This window comes from Lontra canadensis, unplaced genomic scaffold (genome assembly GCF_010015895.1).
Source record: "Lontra canadensis isolate GAN:19392208 unplaced genomic scaffold, GSC_riverotter_1.0 scaffold34, whole genome shotgun sequence".
NCBI lineage: Eukaryota > Metazoa > Chordata > Mammalia > Carnivora > Mustelidae > Lontra > Lontra canadensis.
In genome coordinates this window covers 15,199,886-15,209,657 of record NW_022631028.1, presented here as the reverse complement: position 1 = coordinate 15,209,657, position 9,772 = coordinate 15,199,886, and the positions used below count along the sequence as shown (strand labels likewise).

The 9,772-nt window shown below is 40.6% G+C and overlaps 1 long non-coding RNA gene across 1 annotated transcript; it reads right to left on the bottom strand.

Moving 5' to 3' along the window:
* Positions 1-3,762: 3,762 nt before the first annotated feature.
* LOC116873611 lies at positions 3,763-7,644 on the bottom strand. The gene is made up of 3 exons (XR_004383859.1): positions 7,598-7,644; positions 5,400-5,493; positions 3,763-4,035 (listed from the first exon to the last, which is right to left on the bottom strand). It is a non-coding gene; the product is annotated as an uncharacterized LOC116873611 (long non-coding RNA).
* Between the last annotated feature and the right edge of the window lie 2,128 nt (positions 7,645-9,772).

Sequence of the window (9,772 nt, the reverse complement as noted above, 5' to 3'; positions counted from 1 at the left end):
CTAGAAAACAAATACTAGTGCTTATTGAATTATTGAGTTCTACTAGGATTCCAGATACTAGTATCCTTGCCCCCACCCAGCTTGTCTCCATGTAGCTCTGTGATGTGAAGTAAGTTTCTTCATGTTTCTGGGGAAACTTCATGTCCTAACCTGTAACATGATGTGAAGATAGAGATAATTGATATAAAAGTAATTGAAACTGTGAAGTGCTATGCAGAAATATAAGATGTTATTGAATATGAAATTCTTCATATATGAACATATATGTTCAGTATGACTAGCTGGTAGCCACCTTTCTTTGGTTCTGACCACAAAGTCACTTTCACAAAGTGACCTTTCCACAAATTCGCTCTTTTCTCACAATAAATAAGAAAGAATAGCTCATTGAACAAAACAAAAACTATCTGCTAAATTTAAGGAATAATCCCCCATCCAGAATAATCCAGAACCATTTCCCTTACTTAAGAGGTTGTGGAGCATAAACAATGAATTTTGGAACACTGAAAAAAAATAAAGTAAAATAAAATTTAAGTTGCATGGTTAAAAAAAAAAAAGAGGTTGTGGAACTTTTTATTTATTTTTTTAAAAGATTTTTATTTATTTATTTGACAGAGAGAGATCACAAGTAGGCAGAGAGGCAGGCAGACAAAGAGAGAGTGGGAAGCAGGTTCCCCACTGAGCAGAGAGCCCGATGCAGGGCTCAATCCCAGGACCCTGGGATCATGACCTGAGCTGAAGGCAGAGGCTTTAACCCACTGAGCCACTAACGCACCCCTCTTTATTTTTTTTTAAGATCTATACTTTCTGGACTGGATGATATTATGAGCTGAGTTGTTTCCCCCAAATTCATCTGTTGAAGTCCTAACCCCTAGAACCTCAAAATGCATTAAGATATTTAAAAAGGTTGGGGCGCCTGGGTGGCTCAGTGGGTTAAAGCCTCTGCCTTTGGCTCGGGTCGTGATCCCGGGGTCCTGGGATCGAGCCCCGCGTCGGGCTCTCTGCTCAGCAGGAAGCCTGCTTCTCCCTCTCTCTCTCTGCCTGCCTCTCTGCCTACTTGTGATCTCTGTCTGTCAAATAAATAAATAAAATCTTAAAAAATATATATATATTTAAAAAGGTAACCAAATTAAAATGAGAGATTAGGGCACAGACCGATACAGAGGAAAAACCACATGAAGATACAGTGAGAAGGTCACCATCTGCTAGCCGTGAAGAGAGACCTCAGAAGAAACCAATTCTGCTGACGTCTTGATTTTAGACTTCTGGCTTCCAGAATTGTGAGAAAATAAATTTCTGTTTTTTTAAACCACCTAGTCTGTGGTACTTTGCTACGGCAGCCCTAGGAAACTCATACAGATGGGCCATTCTAAATGTTTCTCCCTGGAAACCATAGCACGTAAAATATGCATCCGGTCTTCTGACTCCAAGATCCTGGGGTAATTTCAGCAAATAGAACTTGGCTCTGGAAATGGCTTTGTGCTTTCATTACCTGCCATTCCGGGGCTTTTCATGAAAGGCAGGGACAAGGGCCAAACCCACATAGACTCAGATGGAATCAGTTTGAGGGGGCTGTTATAAATCCATCATTTCTAAGTTCCAGAGGAATTCTCCATCATTCCTTCTCTCCTGCAGCCTTGGAGAAGAACAAGGGCCTTCTTGGGCAGCATCTGTCACTCCTATGTGTGTGCTCAGCCTCAAGGCGGTGTGCCCTGCTTGTTTGTAAATGTCTAGCTAAAACCAAATGTGTTGGTCTGTTCATGATGGCACTGCAAAACGACGTCCCTAGGTTGCAAATGTTTTGTATCCAGCTCGCCTATGTTTAGCAGATGAGACCTAAAAGCATTTTGTTACTCTCCTGGGATAATGGGTAATTTGACTCTGGGGCATCTTGAAAGCAAGATGCTTCTTCCTCTACTTCTGCATTCCCTTCCAAGATAGTCCTGGAAAGTTCTCAGAAATGCTCTGTTCTTTGTACTTGCTTGTGTTAGAATGTGAGTCTAGGGCAGGGCTCAGGCTGGGGCTGGATTGCGTGAGTACAACTACTGATTTGCCGTCTCCTGGCTTTATGACTTTGGGCACATTATTCAACCTTGCTGTGCTTTAATTTCCCTACCCGTGAAAAAGAATAATCCTAGTACCTATCTCCTCTGGTAGTTGTAGGATTAAATGACTTAATGCGTATAAAGCCATTAGAACAGTACTTGGCACATAATAAGCATTCAATAAATGTAACCAATGGAGATAGAATATAGTAACTGAGGGTTGTTTTTTTTTTTTTTTCAGTACCATTGACGGAGAATGGACCTCACAAAAGTTTTGCTGTGTAAATGCTGCAACATACCCTCTCCCTTAGACTGAATAAAACAGCGCTAATGAGGCTTCTTATGTGTCAGGCATCATGCTGAATACTTTATATACTTTACCTTATTTAAGCCTCATAACAGTCCCATGAGGTAAACCCTATCAGGATAGGGTAGGTCAGGACAGGGTAGGTTATGCTATAGTAGCAAATAATACCAAAATCCCAGTGGCTAAATGGAACAAAGATCTTCTTGTTCACACTACATTTCTCCAGCAGATAAACAGGAATATTTGGTTATCCCTATCATTCAGGAAGGTAGGCTGGTGGAGGATGATGCTTTCATCTCAGCACAAGCCTTTAGGGCTAGCCATGGTAAGGGTGAGAGCCAGGAGAATGGGATGCTAACTTTTCAGTACTTCAGCACTGGAATGACATATATCATTTCTGCTAGAACCAACCACAGAAAGTCAAGTGACCATGTATAATATTGGTGGGGAGGGTGCCTGGAAGAAAAAGAGAGAGGCATCTCAGTGAGCACGCACTGCTCTTGTTCTTGTTCTACACATGAGAAGAGAAAACAGAGACACAGACATACAGGGAGAACACCATGTGAGGGTAGAGACAAAGCCCCCAATGCCAAGGATTGCCAACAATACCGGGGGCTGGAAAAAGTCAAGGACACATGCTTCCCTGGAGCCTTCAGAAGGAACATGGCCCTGCTGAACATTAATTTGGACTTCTGGGCTCCAGAATTGTGAGAGAATAAATATCTGTTGCTTAAAGCCACCCCGTTTGTACTTTGTTATAGCAGCCCTAGGAAACTAATACAAAGCACATCCTACAATAATGTCTTTATTTTTATTTTTTTTTTAAAGATTTTACTTATTTATTTGAGAGAGCATGCACAAGAAAGCACAAGAGCATGAGCAGAGGGAGGGGCAGGGGGAGATGGAGAAGCAGGCCCCCCATTGAGCAGGGAGCCTGACATGGGGCTCCATCCCAGGACCCCAGGGATTATGACCTGAGCTGAAGGCAGTCGCTTAACCACTGAGCCACCCAGGTGCCCCTAATAATGTGTTTTATTTTATTTTATTTTTTTTAAGATTTTATTTATTTGACAGACAGAGATCACAAGTAGGCAGAGAGGCAGGCAGAGAGAGAGGGGGAAGCAGGCTCCCCGCTGAGCGGAGAGCCCAGTGCAGGGCTTGATCCCAGCACCCTGGGACCATGACCTGAGCCGAAGGCAGAGGCTTTAACCCACTGAGCCACTCAGGTGGCCCCCCCCAATAATGTGTTTTAGATCTTCATTTTCACCTTGCCCACTTGGCTCACGTGACCTTTCTAACCAGCCTGGAACTTCTCAGAGGCTATCTGCAAGAAGTTTTCTATGGGCCATGTTTTATTTTTTTTGTCTCTGATGCCTCAGACAGTTTCTTACACTGAATAGGCACTCAGGAATGTTTGTAGAACACATATAATAGAGTCATTTTTATTCTTTGTTTTCCCAGCTTTGTAACAAGGCAGAATGTTTATTTCAGGCTTTGGGAGATACTGAGAATTTAGAGTGCACATTTTATGTATTGGTTCTCCTTATGAAATGCTTGAGTACAGGTAACAGGCTCAGCTTCATATACAAAGCTTATTGCAGTTGGATCCATGCTGGTCTCTAGGTTGAGCTCTCAAAAAGCTGAAGTGAGATGGAGTTTGGAGTTCCAGATATTTACTGGAGAGCACTGCCAATAAAAAGGAGGAGAGGAAGAAGTGTTGAAGAAAACAGGTCGAGCTGTGATGCAGGGCTGACATGGCCTCGGTTAACCTATCTTTTGGGGGCTCTGGAGGAGTTCTGTATATCAGAGTGTCCCCTGTTGGGCCCAAATCACCAAGCCTATAGACCCTGCAGGCTGCCTCAGGAACAAAACCTTAGACAAACCACTTTCTGCGGCTGAGCCTACCCTGAAATGCGGACACCTGGAGTTTAGCTGCAGACTGTCCACCCTGTAGCCAAAAAGCAAGACCTTCCTTGAAGAGGAATGTACGTGGTGCCTCTACACCTCTACTCTACTCATCCACCTCTCTGATTTCATCCCTGTTCCCACCGTCACTTCCAGAACCCTGGCCTTCCCCTACCACTCCACTTGCAGATCTTTAAAACCTCTTGGTTTCTACTCCTATGCCTTTACTTTACCCCACCCTGGGATGCCACTCCTCTGTCTCTCCCAGCAAACTCAGTCTTCGTCTCCAGTACTCCAGATCTCATCTTTTTAGGAAAGCTTTGCTGACCTCATGTCTATTTCTTCTCTGTATTCAGTACCTTGTAACACCATCATTGCAATGCTTATTACACATGACCACATCAGCTTCTCACTGGACCCAGGATCGCCCTGAAAAGGGACTTTGAATTCAAACTCTGTGGCATCTGTGCCTAGTCTGATGTCTGGCCCATATAGGCAATTACTAAATATTGATGATGGACTGGCTGAAATAAACAGAAGGAAACAAAAGGAGCCTTCTGATGTCAAGAGAGGGAACATTTGATTCGATCATAGTAGAACTCAAACTCGAATTAAGTATTATCCTCTTCCATTTGGCCTTAGACCAGCCAGATCCAGTGACCTATAAAATCTAGCTTTAACAGAACACCTTCTCAAGAAGCTGAGAAGCCCAACAGGAATGCTTCAAAGACAAACAAGGAAGATGTGTCACTTAGACAGGAGCAACTTACCCATGGGACGTATTGTGTAAACCAGACTCTAACTGCAGAGGGAAGTGTGCCCTAAGGATTTGTCAATGGAACTGGCCCAGTCTTGAAGCTTCTAAAAGGTTCCAAAGGTAGCTACAGAGTTTAAAAAGAGCTTTGGATGGCCTAATAAACATCTTCTGTCTTTGTCTAACCAGTACAGATTTCTCCTTTATCGGAAACAGCCCTAGTTTTTCCTTTGGGAACTATCCTTTGCTCATTTGCATTCAATTAGGAGGAGACTATCAGTCAAGGACTCTCACCTCTCCCAAATACAATGAATAGTTTGCAGAGGGCTTGGGACTCAAGACAAGCTAGTCAAACCAGTGGGCATCAGTTCTGGGAAGGAGAAACTCTTACTTTGCTAGTTGTTAGGATGATAGAAGGTAAGATTGGATCTGTTGGAGATCATCAGGATACCAGGCAGGTAGAGCTGCCTGGGATGAAGCTAATTCTAAGAACAGAGACAAAGAATGGAAAGAGACAAGTTCTTGGTATCATTAGAGCTAGATTTGGTTGAGTTTAGCACAATAATCAAATTTTTAATTAGCCAGTGAATCCCTGTGGTTTGTTTTTTGATGTTGTTGTTTCTTTTTGTTTCTTTGTTTTTTGTTTTTGTTTTTCTTTTCTAAAGCTATTTTGAATTGGGTTCTTATTACTTGAAACTGAAAGTTTCCTCTTCATCAGGAACAATCTTGTCCTTTCACTTAAATTTTCAGATGGAGAGTAGGAAACACTGGTCTAATCTATCTTTGACTGAGTTCTGTACTTCAGACCAAAAAACCAAACTGAAACAACTCTTATATGTCATTTGTAAAGTGAATCTTATCTCTGGGAATGAATATCTATATCTCTATATATCTCTATATATCTATATCTATATATCTCTATATATCTATATCTATCTATCTATCTATCTATCATCTATCTATGGGAGGTATATAGTATATCAGGGTGCCTTGCGTGGCCTTGTTACCAGCAGCATAGTTCCTTGGGGACAGATTGTTCAGACTTTCAGCCTTTTCAGGATTGGACTGAATCATTCATTGGTTACATTGCTTAAGAAAGAAATAGCAAAAACATGGAGACATAGGAGCTGGCTTCATTTTGGGAGAATTTTGCAATATGGTTAAAAAAGTCTAAGGTTGGTTCAATAGATAATAATAGTGTTTATAGTTACTACTTAGTGGACATTTACAACACTCCAGACATGGTGCTGAACACTTCACATGGATTGTTTCCTTTCATTCTCATAATAACCTTATGAGGTATGTAGTTCATCCCCCTTTTGCAGATATGTAAACTGTGGTTCAGAAAGATAAATTCATGTGCCCCAAATTCCAGAGCTAATGAGTGTAGGAGTCAGGATTTGAAATCAGTTCTGGAGCCTGAGCCCTCGCACCACTTACACTTCCTTTCCAGCAAGGGCCGTGACCTAGTGACCTCGAGGATTCATGAAGAACATCACTGCACACAGAAATGTTTGGTAAGGAGGCCCTGGATCCAGAAAGAACAGCTCAGAATTCTCTTCCATTATCCCAAAACAAAGTAAAAAAAAAAAAAAAAAAAAAAAAAAAAAAGCCTGGGTGGTGTGATGAGAAGAGGAGAGGCAAGGACAGATTTTGCAAAGGAATATTGCAGGATTTAGATACTGGGTGAACAAAAAAGAAAAAGAACAAAGAGTCAAAACATATCAGAGTTCACTTTAAACACGGGTATAAAATATCAGTGTCCAAAATAGTAGCTGTCAAGAGATTACTTGTAGCGTGTTCCGGGAATGCATTTAGTTTTCGTGGCAGAAAGCTGTGTCAAGTAAAGAACTCTTCACATACACATTTATTGGAGGCTCATTCATCTATTTAATGTATTTTTAAATTTTTAAAAGATCATTTGCCACCACTGTGTCTGGGTGCATATATAAGGGGGAAAAAATCAATGTGGAATTTTACAAATAGATGCCTGTCTCTGCCCTCACTTTATCATTCCCATTAGGCAAATATCAAATAACATTGTTGCGCGGAGTGGAGTTGTTTAGCAAGCTTGAGGAAAGTTCCAAGATGCTGGCCCTTTTGTTTTTTAGACACAAGTTCTTTATGCCAGCTTTTCTTCAGTTTCATGTTCACATTGACCCACCCACCCACCCACACTGTGTTTATTATTTTTTAAGATTGTTGTTGAAATAGATGAATAGGAGATATTGCAGATGTTTTCCCCATGCCTATAGGCTGGAGTGAGGCTATAACAAGAAAATGTCCACTAAATATCAGGGAAAAAAACAGCAATCAGGCCCTGAGTGGCAATAAACCTGCAGTTGGTGGCTATAAAGACTGATACAAAGCCTGACTTTAACTTGGTTCACGTATTGGAGACCTGGTCAGCCCAAGTCACCATCCTTAGCACTTGGTACATTGCACCTTCCATATGGCATTTAGTACAAAGCATGCCAGACTCACCCTTACCTTTCTGTCTTAGAGTGATTCCAAACTGGGGAAGGAGCCCAGTTAAAGTAGTAAAAGGACCCCTGAACTGGAGATCAAAAGACTGAGATGGAATCCTACCTGTGTGAACTTGAATGTGTCATTTCCCTGTGCTGGGTCTCAGTTTCCTCATCTGTAAAATGAAAAGAAGGGACAAAGTGACTGACAGTTCCTCAGAGCTCACACATCAGACTTTACTCATATGGAACATGTCTAACACATAAAATAAAAAATATGGGCTTGTTGGGGAAATAAGATAACAAACTTAACTTAAAAATAAACATATAAATAGTGACATGAGATGATTTGGGATGACAGGCAGATAAACATTTTAAATTTTAAGTTACTCATCTCTCTTAATTTATATTAGAAAAGGTATGACTAACACTTCAAACCTGTGATTACATTGTTATTGCTTACAATGATGATACATTTGTTTAATGCAAAAAATTAGCTGATGAAAAAGTGTTTTGTAATAAAGAACTTGGCTGGCCTTTGTTTCTGGTTCCCTGGAGGTAACTTCTTAATCCTTGGAGTCACCAAGTGATAGAAGTGTTTTTGTTTTTCTTTGCGGGTTTTTCAGAGTTTGTGCTACAGAATGGCTCATGATGGACACTTAGATAGTTTCAGGATAGGTGCCAGCCATGCTATAAAAACCAAAAATCAACCATGTGATTTAAAGATCAGGACTCTAAGCCAAGAGACATCAACCCAACCTCTGGAGAGGTTGTAGATTAAGTGTAGTCATGTGACCAGTGGAGTTGCTCATGGCTGTGCAATAAAACCCCGATAAAAACTGGAGACACAATGGGGCATGTGTGTGGCTCAGTCTGTTAAGTGTCTGCCTTTGGCTCAGTTCATGAGCCTGGGCTCCTAGAATTAAGCCCTACATGGGGTTTCCTGCTCAGTGGGGAGTCTGCTTCTCCCTCTCCCACTCTCCCGCTTGTGTTTTCTCTCTCTGTCAAATAAATAAATGAAATCTTAAAAAAAAAAAACAAAAACAAAAAACAAAGGAACAACTCAAGACACCGAGCTCTGGCTGAATTTCCTGGTTGGTGATACACAGTAATGTACATCCTGAGAACATAGAAATTTTGTGTTTGGGATTCTCCTAGATCTTGTTCTATGTGTCTGTGCATTTAGCTGGTCCCAATTCTTTATAGTAGAACTGTGACCATAAATAGAGAACTTTGCTGAGTTCTGTGAATCATTCTAGCAAATGATCAACTTGAAGAGGAAATGGGGACCCCCCTCAGTTTGTCTGAGAGCCCTGGAGCTTGTGGCTGGTGTCTGAAGGAGACCTTGTTTTGTAGAAGATTTTTCCCTTAACTTTTGAAATTTAACCTAACTCTAGATAGTATCACAATTGCATGCAAAGGGGCACTATTAAATAAAAAACATTTATTTAATAATAAAATGGTACATTTGGGTATGGCCCAAATTCTGTACCTGGTATAAAAATGACCAAAGTTTGGAAAATTCTAGTGTAATGTTCTCTGCATTAACTCTTTAAAGCCTGTTATATCTTTTTTTTTTTTTTTTTAATAATTTACTACTCAGAAAAACACTCAGGTTTATAGCTACTAAAATTTCCATTTTACAGGTTAAGAAACTGAGGCCTAAAGAGGTTATATAGGGTCATGTCATAGGTAAGTGTCAGTGTTGGGATATGAACTTAGGCAATCTGTCTCTCAAAAGTCTTGTTCTTAGTGTGTTTGTCGTCACACTGGTAAAGTATCCACATTGTGAGGAGCCTGGGTTGCACAGTTGTTTAAGTGTCTGACTCTTCATTTTGGCTCAGGTCATGATCTTGGGGTCATGAGACTGAGCCCTGCATTAGGCTCCATGCTCAGCAGTGAGTGGCTTGAAAGATTCTCTCTTCTTCCTGTGGCCCTCCCCCAACTTTCTCTCGTGCTCTCAAATAAATAATAAAATATTAAAAAAAAATCCACCTATAGGATCACTATGAAGATTAAATGTTATATTGCATATAAAGCTCTTTGAAGACCTTTTAACACATAATAAAGACTCAGTAAGTGTCAGTTTTGTTATTCCTGTTGTAAATAGGTAAATATTTCTGTAATTAATAATATCAATCCATAAAATAAATTAGGGGAACATGTGATTTGGTCATACCCTATAACATTGTCTAGAATCAATTGAAAGCCATATATATGATTTGTTTTATATGGAAAAGAGGAAATTTCTGTCTGTCAGGTACAGAAGGTGTAGCAGGATTTGCATCGCAGACTTTTC